Source organism: Amphiura filiformis, chromosome 8 (genome assembly GCF_039555335.1).
Source record: "Amphiura filiformis chromosome 8, Afil_fr2py, whole genome shotgun sequence".
NCBI classification, from domain to species: Eukaryota; Metazoa; Echinodermata; class Ophiuroidea; order Amphilepidida; family Amphiuridae; genus Amphiura; species Amphiura filiformis.
The window spans coordinates 44800051-44822082 of record NC_092635.1 but is presented as its reverse complement, the minus strand read 5'-3'; positions in this window follow the sequence as shown (position 1 = coordinate 44822082).

Sequence of the window (22032 nt, the reverse complement as noted above, 5' to 3'; positions counted from 1 at the left end):
CAATATGTGATGCGATCAAGCAAAATCAGTCGGAACTCGGCAATAATAAATTTTCAGTTTTTTATAGGATAGCAAAAAGGATTCACAAACCTGGATTTTGCAGAAAACCCCATTGAAATTGAACATCCAGTTCCAGCGATATGAGCAATTAAGGAGTCTCCAAAACAAGAGGAAACAAAAGAAAATATTTCCTTTGTTTGGCTATATCTCAAAATCAAAATTTCCGAGTTCCGACTGATTTTGCTTGATCGCATCACATATTACAATAAGCAAGACAAGTAAACACAAATCCCGACCGGCGCACATCCCAACTTGAAAAAAAATCAAGGGAATGAGCCGGTATGGGATTCAAACCTCCCAGCAAACACAAAAACGTTTTAAAAACATTTTTAATAAGTTATATTTTGGCTTTTGGTTTAGGTAAAAACGTTTTAATAACATTAAAATGTCGGGTTATATAAAGGTCATGATAACGTTTTAAAACGTTTTGTATGAAAACACACTACAACAATATTTTTAAATGTTTTCAAAAAATGTTATTGTAAACTATTTTTGCAAACATTTTTGCCAAATATTGTGTCAATACTTAAATAACATTATGTTAAAATATTTGAACCCAGCAAACACAGAAATGTTCTTAAAATGTTTTTTCAAAACCTTTTAATAACCTTTAAATGTCGGGTTATATAAAGGTCATGAAAACGTTTTTAAAACGTTATTGAAAATATTTTGGGGAAACATTTTTCGCAAAATATTTTTTCAACCCCAAAATAACATTCTGTTTAGAATGTTTTGTATCAAGTTTTCAAGAATGTTTTTGGAATGTTATTAAAACGTTTTTATACCCTTGATATAACCCGACATTTAAACGTTTTCTGTAAAACATTTTTGTTTGCTGAGCAGTAGATTATCAAAAATGTTTTTAAGGTTATGAAAACGTTTTATACTCTTAATATACCCTTTATATAACCCGACATTTAAACGTTTTCTGACAACCTTTTATAACTTTTTGCGAATGATGTCGAAAACGTTTTGTGTTTGCTGGGCTACGACCTTCCGATCTCCAGACGGATGACCTATCCGTTAGGCTACCAGCTCCCACTGATAAACTGTGGTTGAAACATCAATCTAAACATCATTAAAGCACATTTTTGATGAACAATCATTAAAGTTGAATAATTGAACCCTGTAAAGATTGCTTTATAGCACCCCCGTTGATGCTTAGCTGCTTTTGCCTGTATAAAATTGTATTAAAAGATGACAATTTCAAAGAGTAAATTCGTTTGTTGCAATGATCCGCATAATCCACCACCTACAGTCTTTCGTAGGGTATTAACTTGTAAGTGAAGGTGTAAGTTTTGATCGATCTTATCGTTTCACAAAGACTTACAAATGATCTTACTTTTGATAAAACGTAGGAACGTTAAAAGTTGGACTCTGCTAAAAATTAAGGTTTGAGCCAAAGTAGCGCATCATATGACAGTATTAAAACAGAGCTTCGAATAGTGATGTATACAATGTAACTTAATTAATTTGGACTTGTGTTGATACAGGTCAGCCACATTACTTTACAGATCTGTGCCACAGGGCCACACTCACCAGAGGCACATAACCATATAATGTAACTTATTTTGTTTAACTTACGAGTATTTGACAATTTGCCGTTGTCGATTAATAAAAACTGCTCTTCGTCGGATTTACTGGCAGATCAAATGCAAAATGAATATAAGCGTAATCCCAGCAGTGCACGCTATAACAAATGTTTTGCAGATCGACACCGTAAGTACAGGGTGAGTCAAAAAAGTGCAATAGAGAAAAGAATCCATTTTTATTTAAGAACCGATTTGAACCTTTTAGGTTTTAAAACTTTTTATAAATGATATATCCATTAGTGACCTTGTGTGAAAAAACCGAGGAATTAGCATTTACCATTTTGTTTTTATGACACATTCTATAGCGATACCCAATTTTAATGTTTGTCCAAGAAACATCTAAAATTTGAATGTCATCCCACTCTGTGTAAGGTAGATTTGGAACACCTGCCATTTTCTTAACCTCATTGCATTGAAATAAAATGGAGCACCCAAATTGTCATTGTCATTGGTCTAGTTTAAGGAGAAGAAACATTATTTGTTGTTATTTTCATTTTACCTTTACTTTAAAGATGTTTATTCTCTATCAAAAACATACACATTTGTAGGCTGATTTTTTCAAATGTCGAAATGAAATGCGCGCAAATTGAAGTGGAGTGGATTATAAAATATCCAGTAAGTTGGACATATTGGGGTTTAAAAAAACTGGAGTTGGAGTCGAGTGAGGTATGAGGAACTTTAAGAAATGTTAGAAAGTTTGTTTGAACAGAAAAAAATTAAAATAACGCAAAAATCAACCTCATTTAAGTTAAAGTCAGTTTCAGAGCTGGTGCCTTTATCGTGCATTGTGTGCTCTCATTCCAAATACATGGTACCTCGTGGACAAATAATGAAATTAGGTGTCGTAGCAAAAGGACTCATAAAAATTAAACGGCAGATGTGATTGACTTCATTTTTTCACAACAGGTGACTATTGAGTGTGGCATCTATAGACATTTTCAATAATTGGAAAGTTCAACGTGGTTCTTACATAAATATCGATTCTTTGCTCTATTGCACTTTTTTGACTCACCCTGTAAATAAGCCTTGTTTTGTGAACAATGTGTATTTCCCATTAGAGATTCCCATTACATGTGATATTCAAGCTTAAATCCCTTAGTCTTTACCTGGATAATTTGAGTGTCTTGCTTGACACATCGGTAGGCTGTCAACTTCTTACATTCGTCTAAACCTTGCTATTTGCCTATTTCCCGTGGTCTCCTGTGGGGTTAGATCCTTTAATTTGACGTATCAGGTACACGGTAAACTTACAAATTGAAAGACAAGATTCTATGGCAATAAACTCATTTGTCTCTTTGGCGAACAATCGTGTTTCAGTATCTTTATCTCCTGGAAAGCACAGAAGGTTTGGATTTAGCATTTTTTTTATGTAATTGTGGATTCTATAATCTTTTTCAGTTAGAAAATTAGAAACGCCCCCGGGAAACGCCTCAACGGTTGGAATGTGGGAACATTTTAGGACCATTTACAAAACTGTGTGTGTATAAAACATTATAATGAGTGCCAAAAAATTAATAACGAGAATTAGAAAAAGGAGGAGAGAGACAGGCAAAGACAGACAGAGACACAGGCAGGGGAGACAAAGATGAATAACATTTATATTAACGATGGATTTGTTTGCATTTTACATTGCTTGGCATATCTGATATCAAAATTACGCGGTTTTAATTGTTTAAAGTCAGCTTTGCAATCGAAAGAAAAAACATTTTCAATCAACTGCCTTTGCCTTGAAGTAGGCATATTCTCCGTTAAACAGTATTAAATTGATAAGAAATCACCATTTTTCTATGACTTTGTAGAATGGCAATTTTGCATGTTAAGAATGCCTCGTGGCCTCGCGGCTAGGATCCAGGAATATTAAAGCGCTGAATGTGTTTGTCTTTCCTTAGCTACGGAGCGTACAGAATGCCACCGCTTTCGGAGAAACTTTAAAAAAAAACAATTCACAAAATTGTGACAAAGGGATTAATGGCTATACACCCTTATTGCTAAGGAAATATTTGAACACATCGTTATTCGTGGAAATGAGCAAACTAATTGATATATTCAATGTTTATATTATACTAAATTTCGTAGGCTACATAAAACTCGATAATTTTCAAATATGATATAAAATTCTACGACAGTTAAAAATGAAATTTGAGTAGCGTAACTTGAGACACATATTATTGCATATAGAACTGTCCATTTTCAATCAACGATGACACGGCTGTAATAAATACTCGCAATATACTGTTGTTAGAGCAATTATTTGTCGTTTATTGGAAACCAGTTCAGTGTACCGGAAGCAGTATTATTATATATTACAATATTTCAATTGTGGCCATTTTCTTTCTTTTGACAGTTATACCCATCTTTCCGTGCATTACCGGTATGTGATGTTTCTTTGCTTTTGCTCTTTGGTTTCTAAGTATTAATAATTCATGAAACGTTGATTCAACTTGGTTGAAAGGGAGCTGAAGGGGTTTTCATGAAAAGCGTCTCGAAATATTTGGACAACATTTGACACAAACTTGCAATGTGCAGCTTCTTGCTGTTTCAGACAAATCTTCAATCCTCTTTGGATACCTTTAGCATTACAATCATACATTTTGGAGTATATTTGTCCTGCTAAATTCATTCTGGCGTAATATCTCCTTCCTTGGAAATTGCCATTCTTGTGTATCAACTCCTACTTCCCACGCACGACTACTGACTGGAACATCCTGACGGAAGACATCACGACAGCACCAACTCTGCACAGTTTCAAGAGGCGGCTCGCAAAGTAATTTTTTTCGCACACTCTCACATTATTCGCGCGCACATTCGACCTGACCTAAAGTAATTCCACCAAAGTTGGCGATAGTACGACTTTTACTAGTTGAAGCTGCCGACTCAACCATATCCAGGTCTAGATCCAGATCTGAATTAGTGTACCTACGGTATTACGCTTTTCTAGACAACTGTGATTATCGATTACCACTGCCACCTGCTATATAGCTCTTTCTAAGAACACCCCCTTCATGGATACCTTAACCATAGATCCTAGAAAAGATTTTTAACGGTTTTACTTTAGAAATACACAGTATACAAATATTGACTGCTATGAGGGCATGGTTAAAATTATAGGTTCAGGTGATCTCAAAACCGTGACTATGCCCCGAGGCGTAGCCGAGGGGCATAGTCATGGTTTTGAGATCACCGCGGGCCTATAATTTTAACCATGCCCCGAATAAAAAGCAGTCAATATTTGTTTTATATACCAAATCTTACGATTCTTGTCATCTGTTTTTGGGAAGAGAAATTAATAGTTTCAATGTGAACGGCACACAGATTACAATCTGCGATTTTGTGCTTAATTATAGCGCGTGAAAACATTAACGCGTGCGTAATATCATTTTACGCTGGGAAAAACGCGCAGTTTGATCGTGACGCACGTGACCGGTCCATAGTTCATTTCCATGGACCGGTCCATAGTTCATTTTGCGGGCATAGTTAATTCAATGACTGCACTTTCAACCAATCAGATGACAGGAATCTATATATGAGGTATATAATTTATACTATGGCTGTGATATGAGGAAACGTTGGAACTGATACAAGCAAGCACTACGATCTGAAATCAATATCATATTTTATCACCTGCTAAGTATCAAAGTGTGATTTAAAATTATATTTTCCGTTTTGACATAACTTAAGGGCTGGGGTATGAACGTTTGGACAGTATTTATTTTGGGACACTAGAGCACATCAGACATATCGAATTGCATTCTGAATACGAAGAATGTCATTCTGATATCAAATATTTTTGATTTTTTGAAATTCGTAATTTAATACACATTTTATGGCAAATCATTAAAAATTGATATTTTTGATATTTAACAGTACTTAGAGTAAACTTTATAAATCTGATGATTTATACTTAAAGTGTATGTAGGTGGGATGAAAAGCCGACGATCAATTGAAAATTTTGACCTTTCGTATTGAAGATATGGATTTTTTTCCCAAAACACCAAAAAAAATTATGTCTTTTTGGGAAAAAATCCATATCTTCAATATGAAAGGTCAAAATTTTCAATTGACCGTCGGCTTTTCCTCCCTGCTACATACACTTTAAGAATATATCATTAGATTTATATAATTTACTTCGAGGACTGTTATATATCAAAATTTGAAAAATATCAAATTTTTATAATTTGTCATAAAATTTGTATTACATTGTGATTTTCAAAAAATGAAAATTATTTGATATCAGAAAGACATGCTTCGTATTCAGAATGCAATTCGATAGGTCTGAGGTGCTCTCATGTCCCACAAAAATACTGTCGAAACGCAATAAACGCTCATTTTAGATCCCTTAAGTTATTCAACTTCTGTTCATATTTTTATTTGAAATATTATGTCGTCATTTAAATAATTTCCTTTTCCCAATTCAACCTTGGAGGACTGAGGAAGTTTGATCAAATCACTTAGACTCGTATAATATTTAGCTGTGGGATATTGCTTCATTCAAAACAGTCCTGTATAAAATGGTAAAGTCAATCCAAAAACACCCCATTCTATAAAGTAGACCTTCTCGCCTGTAATGCATGAACCATGTTATCGGAGATGTCCTTTTTTGTCGTCGCATATTTTATCACCTGCTAAACATTAAAATGCAATTTAAACATACATTTTCCAATTTTCTGTTCATGTTTTATTTGAAATATTATTTCGCCATGGAAATCAATCTTTTCCAATTCAACCTTGCGGATGTTTGATGAAATCACCTAGACTCGTATAATATTTAGCTGTGGGATATTCTTCATTAAAAGCAGTCCTGTATAAAATGGCGAAGTCAATCCAAAAATATCCCATTCTATAAAGTAGACCCTCTCGTCTCAACGCAAGAGAAAATTCAATAGTCACTTTTCCGAGTCTAGTCCAAATAAATTCGTTTAAAATACAACGCATAAAAACCTATAGTGTGATTGAATTAAGAAATAGTACCCAAATGTAGTGAATAAAAATTCCATTTCCACTTTTAGACTTTACTCTCTTCACGCGGGTGTCGACTGCAGACGACAAGTTTCAAAAAACTTTTAAAAATTCAAAAATTTCAGAAATGTAAATTTTCATGACCATATCTGGAATCAGCATGAAAAATGCATTAAAATGAGTACAAACAAGCCTAGTATCGGTTCAGTAGTTCTTAAGATAGCTCTTGATATTTACATTTATGGTGATATTGAATTCCAGTTATAAAACGAGCTGAATAGGTAGTAAGGTGTTCTCTTATCTTTAATAATCAAAGAAAAATTGGGTTCATTTTTGTAGTGTAACAAATAATAAATTTGGATAAATATTTCTAATATCATTCGATATTTGTTCAACAGTTGCTTATCGTGTTTGAAATGATACGGCCACATGAAGAACAATATAAAGAACAATGACTTGCACTCTATTGCAAATATTGTGTTATTTTCAATAGCAGGTGCGTGGGTGCTTACCCATAAAACATTTTATTATAAGCTGACAATCTCAAAGAAACAAGTGCAAATCTCATGTAACAATGATCAGCCGAATCCACAAACGAATCAAAAATGATATCGATTCACACTTCAACCTGAAATATTTGTTTTGAGTAATAAGTTTCTGACGATCTATTTTGGGCCCGTTTCACAAATACTTACAGTAGATCTTACGTTTGATATCACATGTGTTTTTTGTTATCAATACAACGTAGGAACGGTAAGATCTGTCGTAAGTCTTTGCAAAATAAACCGCTGTTAAAATTAATGGTTTGAGTCAAAAAATCTCAATGATAGCCATATTGTTAAAACAGAGCTTTTGAATGTATCCGGTATTACTTGTTTAAGTTGTTTTGTTTAACAAAATAAATCGGCTGACTTTTCACCGGTGTTGGTTAATGAACATCTTCTTTAGTTTGGATGCAAAATAAATCGAATGCAAAATAAAAATAATGGAAAATATAACCGCAATTCCAGCAGTGAAAGCTATAACAATTGTTTAGCAGATCGACAACATGAGTAAATAATCCTTGTTTTGTTGACAATGTGACATTAGAGATTTCCATTACATGTGTTATTCAAGCTTAAATCCCTTCGTCTTTACCTGGATAATTTGAGTGTCGTGCTTAAAACCTCAGTAGGCTGTCAACTTGACGTTTAAATACCAAAAGGTCGTAAGTACGTAGTGATAACCAAGTCTAAACCTTGCTATTTACCTATTTCACGTGGTCTCCTGTGGGTTTCTTCATGCTATAAATTGATAGTGTGCATGGTAAATTTACAAATGGAACAAGATTCTACGGTAACCAACTCATTTGTCATTTTGGTGAACAATGGCGTTTCAGTGTGCTTTTAATTATCGACAGTGCAGGGTTTTCGACTGAAGGTTTTGTTCACTGTCTAAATTTTGCCTTTAAAAATTCTAATGTTTGATCGATGGGTATGGGTCCTTCCATCCTTTCATTAAGATTTTTGTTAGTATGCTATTTGAAAATTTAGGTTTTTTAAAGTTATGTGTATATGCTTCCTTGAGAGATTTCAAATGATATTAAATCAAATTTAATAACATTAAATTGAATTGAAATGAGCGTTTTGTTTTTAAGAGTACGCGTGGGGTGTTAGTGTGGGTGGGGTGTGTAGTCTTTTCACGAGGATTGCCAATGTCAGGAAAGTCTACATTGGTATCACTTGTGATTGAAATTCTGCTTGAAGCTTTGCGTCTACCCTGTAAACAGTAAACAATAAATATAATCCATTGCATGTGAGTGTGTGGATGGTGCGTGGTGGGTGGGGTGGTTACGTTTTTATTTCCCGTTTTACATATTTAAAAAATCGTGGAGTTTGTTTACCACTGTGGAGCCCCCAAATTTCTTGAATAGCGAACGATGTAAAAATACATTCAAACGCAGTTCCACGTTTAACATGAGAATAATACGCACATACACGCATAATCTCCCAAGTTGATTACAAACGCATACACACGCCTCTACAGGATGTAAGTTGTAAACAAGTTTGGGAGCATTTTCAAAACTATGTGTTTATGTACATGAGTAACCAAGTATTCCCCAGTATTCATTGAGATACGAGTGAGACAAAGATAGATGAAATTTATACAACGATGCATTTGTTTGCTCTGTTACATTTGCATTTGCTTGACATATTAAAATTATGTGGTTTTAAAGTCAGTTTTGGAATAGAAAGTTAGTATTTCAAATCGATAGATTTTTTCCAAACTGGTTTGATATATAGTTTGAAACAAAAGATAACGTTTCAAGTAATCTCCGTTAATCGGTAGTTGTTGTTTTTTTATCTTTTATTTTATTTGCTTTGTTGATTTCATCACATTATATATTTACATAACTCATTTGTTCTCACTTTACTAATTTCTGACTTTACTGATTACTACAATTACCACATAAGCTTTCTGATTCTTAATTCAGAATGTAATAGACTGATCAAATCGGGATATTTCAAACACTTATTATTTTATTGATAATCGTATTACATTTTCCGGCATGGTAGTAACCAAAGATAACATCTGCTTGTGTGGTTTTAATTTTAACATTGTAGTGTTGCAAAATTATTTTGTCCACTTCGCTCCATATCTTTTTATTTTTTTTGCAACCAAAAAAAAAGTGTTCAATATAATCTACTTCGTTACAAATTTCACATACATTACTATTTTCTTTTCCTATTTTGTTAAGAAAGACTTTTGTTGCATAAATATTACTGGTTATTTTCCAATTTAATGTCATTAGCCTAGGTTCTTTTGTTGGCAGAATATTTTTCCAAATTTTGCTCCAGTTGAATTTCATGTTTTTGAATTTATTTTCCCAAAAGGTTTGACATATTGGTTTAGTCGATACCTTTGATATCATAGCTTTCCTATATAATTGTGTGGTGCAATTCATTAATGCAACAAAAATTTTCCATCATAAAAGTATATATCCTTGTTAGTAACATTCTGAAGTTTATTTTTGCATGTCGTTAAAATTGCTTGTTTTAGAGCTAAATATTGTATACAAACACTGGCTGGCTGTGGGAACCTACTTTTGATTTCATCTATTGAATGAAAGACACCGTTTAGATCATACAAGTCTGAAATACATATTATACCTCTTTTAGCCCACTCCTTGTAATAAAATGTCTTACCCCTGCTAATTATACAAATATTGTTCCAAATAACTTCACCTCCCCAGTTAGTCGGTAGTTGATAAGAAATCAACATTTTTCTATCACTTCACAGAATGACAATTTTCTTGGCAATTGTGATTACCACTGCATGTCACTAAAGAACACCACTTTCACGCCGTTACTTTAAAATGTGTTACAGTTTACAGACGAATCCAAAGAAGCAAAGTTATGGTCAGATTCCATCCGGCCATTACTAGGTCCCATCCGCATCAACCTGAACTATGGCTGCGCTGCCACCAGCCAAAATATGGCTGCCATTGAGGTGTAGGAAAGCGTGAAATTAGGAGACGTTGGAACTGATACAAACAAGCACTACGATCTGACGGCTTGAAATCAATATTATATTTGCTAAGTATTAAAGTGTGATTTAAAAATAATTTTTGCTTTTGGACATAACTAAATTTATTCAACTTCTGTTCAGTTTTTTATTTTAAATATTATTTCGCCATCTAAATAATTTCCTTTTACCAATTCAACCTAAAGGACTGAGGAGGTTTGATAAAATCACTTAGACTCGTATAATATTTAGCTGTAGGATATTGCTTCATTCAATACGGTCTTGTGTAAAAGTCAATCCAAATATGCCCTATTCCATAAAGGAAGACCCACTCGCCTATAATGCATAAACCATGTTATCGGAGCTGTCCTTTTTGTCGTTATAAAACTGAATACAATAGTCACTTTCACGAGTCTAGTCCAAATAAATTCATTTGAAATACAACGCATAAAAACCTATAGTGTGATTGATCAGAAAGGAAGTACCTTTGATCAAGGACATAAATGTAGTGAATAAAAACCCTTGGGAAATCTATTTGCACTTTTAGATTTGTGTATCCTGTATACATTTATGGCGATGTTGAATATCAGTTATACAACAAGTTGACCAGGTAGAAAGGTATTCTCTTATCTTTACGAAAGCAAAATAAGGCTTATTTTTGAAGTGTATTTAACAAATAATAGATTGTGATATCATTTCTAATAGTAATACGGTATCATTAAACAGTCAAATCAAATCTTCTTCTGAACCACGACCTTTTGAATTTGAAATCAGCAGGGTAATGAAAAGCACATGTCGCTAACCTGATCGATCTTCGATTTGTCACGTTTGTATAGCGACTTTCGTGTAGTGCACATCTCAAAGTGGATATCAGAATCAGTCACTTCCTCCATGTATGCAACCAGGCTTTTCTAAAATTTTACCATGTTCACAGTAGCTTTGTGAAAATAATAATCTTATTACCATACTGTGACGATGCAACTAGCGCAAGTCTTGAAAAATGGTTTATTATAAGGATATTTCGTTTTGGCATTTGTTCGTCGGCATTTGGTTAAACATTTGCGGAAGAACCATTAACCCTCATTTCTGCACAGATTATCTTTAAAATGGACATAGCAGTTCTCAGGAATTTGAAAGTGCAATCAGTGGGTGGAATTTAGAGATGGTTGAATCCGGGACCTCTGATATTTTGGAAGAGTCTGTATTGACCGTCTGTGCACAATGGGCGGGAGAAAGCTTACTTTATTAAATGTTATGTTATGTTATGTTATGTTATGTTATGTTATGTTATGTTATGTCATGTTAGCTTATGTTAGCTTATGTTAGCTTATGTTATGTTATGCTATGTTATGTTATGTTATGTTATGTTATGTTATGTTACGTTATGTTACGTTAAACGTTACGTATATTATATTATGTTATTAGTGAAGACTGAATTAAATTAAATCTCAAAATATAACTTTCCCTGTTTAAGTTCAATGTTTAGACGGTAATACTCGTTTTACGCCGCAATACGTAATGAGTCGCTGACGTTCCTATGAGACACAGGGAAAAGATATAAAAGAATAATTCTGGACTGGTTCCGATATTCTTTACTAAAATTATAACAGTTGCTTGTATAATTCGATGAAGTAGGATTATTTTAGAATCTTTAAAAATCAAAACAATCTGATTTCTCATTTTATCGAGACAATTGCGTCAAGTCATCGAAGACAAAGTCGCAATCCACGAAGGGACATAACATTGTAATGAGCTACTACCTGATGATCTCACCTTCTTGAATAAATCCTAAAAGACTCGAATTCTATGTGTAAATTGTACCAAGTCGATATGTCACCAGACAAATCAAATATTAGCCCTTTGTACATATCATATATTTGCATTTGTCAGAGTATTATTTTTTTTCTTTAAAATTTTTCACAGTATTATAAAAATTATATTCTGAAAGATAACGGCTTTCACCGACAAGAACATGTCTTGACCCTCTTGTATAACAGTAATCTAAACACCATTAATACACTTGTTTAATTTAGATTGGAATATAATTATCATCCATATTATCCGTGCCCTTTGTGGCTTATTACATCTTTAAAAAGCTTTTACCTAATAATCTATTGTTTGTAGGTCCTTCACCTCTTCTGACGTCACGCCATCTTGTTTCTTTAAACTTAACATTGCATACAATGACTTTGAATTACCATTTTAAATACATTATAGTTTTTTGGCAGCTTTTGGCTGAACAATCACCAAAGTTGAATAATTGCACCGTGTTGCGAAGATTGTGTTATTTTCACTTGCTTTATAGCAGGTGTTTGGCTGCTTACCCATGTAAGATTTTTTATAAGGAGACAATTTCAAAGAAATAGGTAATATCCGTATGTGACAAGGATCAAACGAATCCACAGACGAATTGAAAATGATGTCGGTTCACATTTCAACCTACAGTATTTCTTATGGTAAAAAGTTACAAGTTTCTGTCGATCTATCTCGGGTCTGTTTCAAGAAGACTTATGACCAGGGACAGGTGATTTGCGCGTAACTTTTTCCGCGCAATCTCCGCGCAATTGGCTATTTTTTTCCTATACATGATTTGCACTGAAAGAGAGTTCCGCGCAATCTCCGCGCAATTGGCTATTTTTTCCGCGCAAATCACTTGTCCCTGCTTATGACGTATCTAACGTTTGAGATTTTAAGTGTGGTAAATTAAACGTATACGGTAAGATCGATCGTAAGCCTTTGCACAAATGGGCCTCTGTTAAAATTAATGCTTTGAGTCCGCAAATCCCAATAGACATATTATTAAAACAGAGCTTGAACAATTTAATAATTACAGAGTAACTTGTTTTATTTAACTTTAATATTTGACCAAATAAATCTGTGTACTCGCTGTTAATAAAAACTCCTCTTCGGGGAAATGAGCAAATTAATTGATAATTATTATTATTCAATGTTGTTCTTATTCTAAATTTGGTAGGCTTAACTCGATTTCAAATTTGATAAAAATAAAATTTGAGCAGCGTAACTTGAGTGGATAAAATTGTCCTCTAAGACAATCCATCTACAGTTGTAATGAATACTTGGAATATATTATACTGTTGTGAGAGCAACTATTTGCCTTTTATTGGAAACGAGTTCATTGTACCGGAAGCAGTGATATTATTTAATCAATCATGAGCGCTGCCTTTCTTTTGACGTTTATTCCGCAAATTTTACTTAAATTTTTCTTGGTTGTTGGACGTCAACAGTATAATTATTACGTTGCTTGAAGAAAGGGTTTGTCATGAAACGCGACTCGAATTATTTGGGCAAAATTAATCGATAAAGATTTGCAATATACAGCTTACTACTGTTTCAGACAAAATATAACCCTTCTTTTTGGGTCGTTTTAGCATTCTAGGATTCTCACCGGTGTCGGTTAATGAAAATCTTCTTCAGTTTGGATTTACTTACAGATCGAATGCAAAATAAATATAAAAATATAACCGTGATTCCAGCAGTAAAAGCTATAACAAATGTTTACAGATCGACAACATGAGTAAATAATCCTTGTTTTGTTGACAATGTGACATAAGAGATTCCCATTACATGTGCTATTCTAGCTCAAATCCCTTCGTCTTTACCTGGATAATTTGAGTGTTTTGCTTAATTCCTCAGTAGGCTGACAACTTGACGTTTAAATACCAGAAGGTCGGAAGTGCGTGGTAATAACAAAGTCTAAAACTTTCTCTTTGCCTATTTTACGTGGTCTCCTGTGGGTTACTGTATGTTTTAAATTGATAGTGTGCCCGGTAAATTTACAAATTGAACAAGATTCTACGGTAGCCAAGTCATTTGTCATTTTGGTGAACAATGGTGTTCCAGTGTTGTTTTAATTATCGACTAGACAGTGCAGGGTTTTCAAGTGAAGGTTTTGATCACTGTCTAAATTTTGCCTTTAAAAATTCTAATGTTTGATCGATGGGTATGGGTCCTTCCATCCTTTCAGTAAGACTTTTGTTTATCATCGTAAATTGATCAGTTAGTATGCTATTTGAAAATTTAGGTTTTTTAAAGTTATGTGTATATGCTTCCTTGAGAGATTTTAAATGATATTAAATCAAATTCAATAACATTAAATTGAATTGAAATGAGCGTTTTGTTTTTAAGAGTACGCGTGGGGTGTTAGTGTGGATGGGGTGTGTAGTCTTTTCAGGTGTTGTCAGGAAAGTCTACATTGGTATCACTTGTGATTGAAATTCTGCTTGAAGCCTTGCGTATACCCTTTAAACAGTAATTGAGGTTTAAAATCCCCGCCAAGGATATATAATTTCACATTTCATGGGGTGGGATGGGATGTGATAGGATTGGATGGGACCAAACTATGGCTGCCATTGAGGTGTAGGAATGCGTGAAATTAGATTTTTCTATAGCCTACTATGACTATATGAGGAGACGTTGGAACTGATACAAACAAGCACTACGATCTAAAGGCTTGAAATCAATATCACATGTTATCACCTGCTAAGTATTAAAGTGTAATGTAAAAATAAATTTTGCTTTTTGACATAACTTCTGTTCAGTTTTTTATTTTAAATATTATTTCGCCATCTAAATAATTTCCTTTTACCAATTCAACCTAAAGGACTGAGGAGGTTTGATAAAATCACTTAGACTCGTATAATATTTAGCTGTAGGATATTGCTTCATTCAATACGGTCTTGTGTAAAAGTCAATCCAAATATGCCCTATTCCATAAAGTAAGACCCACTCGCCTATAATGCATAAACCATGTTATCGGAGCTGTCCTTTTTGTCGTTATAAAACTGAATACAATAGTCACTTTCACGAGTCTAGTCCAAATAAATTCATTTGAAATACAACGCATAAAAACCTATAGTGTGATTGATCAGAAAGGAAGTACCTTTGATCAAGGACATAAATGTAGCGAATAAAAACCCTTGGGAAATCTATTTCCACTTTTAGATTTGTGTATCCTGTATACATTTATGGCGATGTTGAATATCAGTTATACAACGAGTTGAACAGGTAGAAAGGTATTCTCTTATCTGTAAGAAAGAAAAATAAGGCTTATTTTTGAAGTGTATTTAACAAATAATAAATTGGGATTAATATTTCTAATGATAAATTCTATTTCAAATCTTCTTCTGAACCACAACCTTTTAAATTTGAAGGCAGCAGGGTAATGAAAAGCGCATGTCGCTAACCTTATCGATATTCGATTTGTCACGTTTGTATAGCGCCTTTCGTGTAGTGCACATCTCAAATTGGATATCAGAATCAGTCACCAAATTGGATGTCAGAATCAGTCACTTCCTCCATGATTGCAGTCACCATTTCACCATGTTCACAGTAACATTGTGAAAACAATCTTCTGTGACGATGCAACTAGTGCGAGTCTTGAAAATGTTGCTTTGGCATTTGTTCGTCAGCATTTGGTTAAACATTACAGAAGAACCCTTACCCCACACTCAGGCACAGATTATCTTTAAAATGCAGAGATGGTTGAACCCGGTTCTCATTTTATCGAGACAATTGCGTCACGTCATCGAAGACAAAGCCGCAATCCACGAAGGGACATTACATAGTAATGAGCTGCCACCCAATGATCTCACCTTCTTGAATAAATCTTAAAAGACTCGAATTCTATGTGTAAATTTTACCAAGTCGATATGTCACCAGACAAGTCGAATATTAGCCCTTTGTACATATCATATATTTGCATTTGTCAGAGTATCATTTTTTTCTTCAAAACTTTTCACAGTATTATAAAAATTATAGTCAGAAAGATAACGACTTTCACCGACAAGATCATGTCTTGACCCTATTGTATAACAGTAATCTAAATACCATTAATCCACTTGTTTGAATTAGATTGGAATATAATTATCATCCACATTATCCGTGCCCTTTGTGGCTTATTACATCTTTAAAGTGCTTACACATAATAATCTATTGTTTGTAGTTCATTCACCTTTTCTGACGTAGCACCATCTTGTTTCTTTAAACTTAACATTGCATACAATGCCTCATTTCAAATATATAGTTTTAGTTTTGGTTTTGGTTTTGGTCACGTGGTTTCCTATTGTCCTGCCTAACCACTTGAATCACAAGATATCGAACTCATTGTTTCTACCTTTTGTTTAAAACTAAACATTTGTGGCAGGTAGTTTCGGTTTTGGTTTCAGTTTCTTATAAGTGGTGTGACAAATAAAATTACAGGATTTTCGAGTTACCTGATCTAAGTATACAAAAGAAATGTTTAAATTTCGCAGTGCAATATTCACGAGCAGAGAAGTCGAACAAAGCAGTCTACATTTGAAAGCATTGATTTAGTTTGAAAGCATTGACAAGAGACTACGAAATCAGCCTAAGCTGATTTCACTGTGAAAATATATAGACCATCGAAATATTTGCATTCGACATTACAAAAGGGGCAACTATTGTAATTGTATAGGTGCTATAAACAAAATCGATTCATGTCCTTAATCCCATGTACCAGAATCGATGGAAGGCCATTATATGACCTCTAATAACCTAATAACCTAATGACTTTTACTGAAGCAATTTTACTGCAAAAGTAGAAGATAGAGGGAGAAGAGATGTGTGATGTGTGTGTGTGTGTGTGTGTGTGTGTTGGGGGGGGTGGAGGGCAAAGGGATATGGGCCGGGAGAGAGAGAAACATATGAGAGAGAGCATTGGAAGTGAAAGAGAAGGGGAGGAGAGCTCGAGATGAAGATATCGAATGTAGGGGGGGAGGAGGGGGAAGGGGTAATTTAGGGAAGATGTGGTTATATAGGGAGGGAGCCCCTCTTAAAGAGGTATGGGTTGTGCTTCCGGGGATAATAAACTAATTCATAATCAAATCATCTCCATGCATCGTTTATGTTTCATACAAACAAACAAATCCCCCACCCCACCCCATCCTTCAATATACGCGCATGTATATGATTTCTAGGCCTACATGTAGAACTCGTGAGTGTAATATGCCACCTACCGTCGACAGAGAGCATCAACTGTCGTCCGCGGGATAGATTTCCGATATCAATCATGATAATACTTATGTTAGCACAATAGGCTATTGTATACTTCTGGTTATATACCCTATACTGTGTCCTCCCAGCATAATAGTGTTATGATTACAGACCAGATCAGCTCTACTTTTTAATCCCTTGATTTTTGGTTTCTGAACAAAAGAGAAACCAAAACTATATATTTGAAATGAGGGAATGACTTTGAAGTACCATTTTAAATACATTATAGTTTTTTGGCAGCTTTTGGCTGAATAATCACCAAAGTTGAATAATTGCAATGTGTTGCTAAGATTGTGTTATTTTCACTTGCTTTATAGCAGGTGTTTGGCTGCTTACCCATGTAAGATTTTTCAATTTCAAAGAAATAGGTAATATCCGCATGTGACAATGATCAAACGAATCCACAGACGAGTTGAAAATTATATCAGTTCACACTTACAGTATTTCTTATGGTAAGAAGTTACAAGTTTCTGTTGTCTTTGTGTCCTCTCTTTTATAAGAGGAATTTGCCATCTTAGGATTTGTTTGCAGAGAGGGAGTTTGGCCCGTTTTGTCAAATGTGTTTGTTCTTGAATATCCTTATTGCACGTTGTATATTGTATATTTTTATATACAGCAATTCAGCTTTTAGTTGCGAATGTGTTTGAATAATAATAATAATAATAATAATAATAATAATAATAATAATAATAATAATAATAATAATAATAATAACAATAATAATAATAACTTATGACGTATCTAACGTTTGCTAGTCCAGAGATTTTAAGTGTGATAAATTAAACGTAGGAACGATAAGATCGATCGTAAACTTTTTGCGCAAATAGGCCTCTGTTAAATTAATGCTTTGAGTCCCGCAAATCCCAATGGCCATATTATTAAAACAGAGCTTGAACAATTCCATAATTACAGAGTAACTTGTTTTATTTAACTTTAATATTTGACCAAATGAATCGGCGTTTTCGCTGTTGTCGGTTAATAAAAACTCCTCTTCGGGGAAATTGATAATTATTATCCAATGTTGTTCTTATTCTAAATTTAGTAGGCTTAACTCGATAATTTTCAAATTTGTTAAAAATGAAATTTGAGCAGCGTAACTTGAGTGGATAAAATTGTCCTCTAAGATTGACCATTTTCAATCTACAGTTGTAATGAATACTTGGAATATATTATACTGTTGTGAGAGCAACTGTTTGCCTTTTATTGGAAACCAGTTCATTGTACCGGAAGCAGTGATATTATTTAATCAATCATGAGCGCAGCCTTTCTTTTGACGTTTATTCCGCAAATTTTACTTAAATTTTTCTTGGTTGTTGGACGCCAACAGTAGAATTATTTATGAAACGTTGCTTGAAGAAAAGATTTGTCATGAACAGCGACTCGAAATATTTGGGCAAAATTAATTGATAAAGATTTGTAATACACAGCTTACTACTGTTTCAGACAAATAATAAACCTTCTTTTTGGGTCAATTTAGCATTACAGTTATATATTCTGTACTGGTTTCAAATAAAAGGGAAATGATTGCTCTCAGATCAGTATATTGCGAGTATTCATTACAACCGTATCATAATTGAAGGAAAATGGGCATTCTTAAAAGGACAATTTTATCTACTATTTGTCTCAAGTTACGCTGCTCATTTCATTTTAAAAAGTTCCAGGACTTTATATAAAATTGGAAAATTATCAAGTTTTATATAGCCTACCAAATTTGATAGTTTAAAAACAACATTGAATATTTTAATTAATTTGCTAATTTCCACGAATAGCTCTCAGAAATTTCCATAATTCCAGGGTTATTAATACCATTTGAAAACCCTCAAAGAAGCATACCCAACTTCAAATGGCATATAATTACTTTACAAAATAGCAAAATATTATGGATGAATGGATGGAAGGACACACACCTGCTAACCTGCTCTTAAATAATAAAACATTAGTGAATAAAGTATATCGCAATATACAAACGGAAGTCAGCAAATAAAGATTATACAGATATATATGTAGCTGACGTGGTATCAATAATTATCAAAACATGTCAAATCCACAAAAAGGCTAAAGATAGACAGTGCTCAAAACCCTGCGCGGTCCAGTCGATAATTAAAAGCACACTGAAACACCATTGTTTTACTAAAGTAACAAATGAGTTGATTACCGCAGAATTGTGTTTAATTTGTAAATTCACCGTGTACCTGACACACATAGGGAAATAGCAAGGTTTAGACGAATGCAAGAAGATCGTAACCGCGTAGTAGTAACAAAACACTTACGACCTTCTGGTATAAATAAGCGTCAAGTTGACAGCCTACTGATGTGTCAAGCACGACACTCGAATTATCCAGGTAAAGACTAAAGGATTTAAGCTTGAATAACACATGTAATGGAAATCGCTAATAGGAAATCCACATTGTTCACAAAATAAGGATTATTTACTTACGGTGTCGATCTGCAAAACATTAGTTATAGCTTTCACTGCTGGGATTACGGTTGTATATTTATATTTATTTTGCATTTGATCTGCAAGTAAATCCAATCTGAAGCAAACATTTTATTAACCGACACCGGCGAGAAGTCAGCCGATTTATTTTGTCAAATATAAGAGTTAAACAAAAACAAGTTAGTTAAACAATTAATACCGGATATGTTCAAAACCTCTGTTTTAATAGTATTGCTATTATCATGATAAAGCAAATGAAAATAACACAATCTTATAGTAACATAATGCAATTTTTCAACTTTGGTGATTGTTCAGCATAATAACTTTCATTTATTTAAACTGGCAACCCAAAGTCATTGTATGCAAAAGTTTAAAGAAACAAAATGGTGCTACGTCAGAAGAGGTGAAGGAACTACACACAATAGATTATTATGTAAAATCCTTTTAACGATGTAATAAGTCACGAAGGGCACAAAGAATATTGATGATAATTATATTCCAATCTAATTTGAACAAGTGTTTTAATGCTTTTTAGATTGCTGTTATACAAAAGGTTCGATCTGCATGTCGATAAAAGTTATATTTCTACACATATAATACTGTATCAAATCTTGAAGACATAAAATAATATTCTGACCAATATGGAAAGGGCTAATATCCCAGCAAACACAAAAACGTTTTAAAAACATTTTAAATAAGTTATATTTTGGCTTTTGGTTTAGGTAAAAACGTTTTAATAACATTAAAATGTCGGGTTATATAAAGGTCATGATAACGTTTTAATACGTTTTGTATGAAAACACACTACAACAATATTTTTAAATGTTTTCAAAAAATGTTATTGTAAACTATTTTTGCAAACATTTTGCCAAATATTGTGTCAATATTTAAATAACATTATGTTAAAATATTTGAACCCAGCAAACACAGAAATGTTCTTAAAATGTTTTTTTATAACCTTTTAATAACATTTAAATGTCGGGTTATATAAAGGTCATGAAAACGTTTTTAAAACGTTATTGAAAATATTTTGGAATGTTATTAAAACGTTTTTATACCCTTTATATATCCCGACATTTAAACGTTTTCTGTCAAACATTTTTGTTTGCTGAGCAGTAGATTATCAAAAATGTTTTTTAAGGTTATGAAAACGTTTTATACTCTTAATACCGTATACCCTTTATATAACCCGACATTTAAACGTTTTCTGACAACCTTTTATAACCTTTTGCGAATGATGTCGAAAACGTTTTGTGTTTGCTGGGATTTGATTTGTCTGCTGACATATCGACTTGGCAAAATTTACACTTAGAATCCTTTACGATTTATTCAAGAAGGCAACGACCATCTGGTAGCACTATGGACCACAATGGCCTCATCCCAATGACATAGTTCAATAACCTCAATTAAACAACCATTGTGCAAAATGTGACCTCAAGTTGCAGAGTATGAGTTTTTGTACCCAAATTTTCAAAGGTCATTCAATGAATGTACGAATGTATTGGGGTTAAAGAAATGTGCCCCTGATAGATGATCATGTTGTGGATTCTAGTGTAGCAGCTTATTTCCATGTAATGTCCCTTCGTGGTTTGCGACGATGACGTGACGCAAGAGTCTAGATAAAACATGCAAAATGAGAAATCAAGTTGTTTTGATTTTAAAGATGCCAAAATAATGCTACATTATCGAATTATAAAAACAACTGGTAGAATTTTAGTGAAACATCGATGCTAGTCCAGAATAATTCCTTTATATCTTTTCTCTGTGCTCATGGGAACGTCACGGACTCACCATTCTAAATTAGCATTACAATTATACATTTTTGAGTACATTTGTCCCACTTAATTCATTCTGACAGTAGGAAGTAATTTCTCCCTCCTTGGAAATTGCCATTGTTCTTGTGCATTTGAATTAGTGTAACTATTACGTTTTTCTTGACAATTGTGATTACCACTGTCACGTTCTAAGAGTGCCATCTTCATGGACCACAATTGTGATTACCACTGTCACGTTCTAAGAGTGCCACCTTCATGGACCATCAAGCATAGAACCTAGAAAAGAAAAAGATATTGGCTTTACTTTAAAAGGCATCAAAGTTTATACCACGACTAGTTTGAGACGCTGGAACTGATGCAAACATGCCTTGAAAACAATATCATATTTTGTCCCCTGCTAAGTGTTAAAGAGTGATTTAAAAGTATATTTTCCGTTTTGACATAACTAAATGTTATTCAACTTCTGTTCATTTTTTTATTTTCAATATTATTTCGCCATCTAAATCATTTCCGTTTTCCAATTCAACCTAGGAGGACTGAGGAAGTTTGATGAAATCACTTATACTCGTATAATATTTAGCTGAAGGACACTGTTTCATTCAAAGCAGTCCTGTATGAAATGACAAAGTCAATTCAAAAATGCCCTATTCCATAAGGTGGATCCTCTCGCCTATAA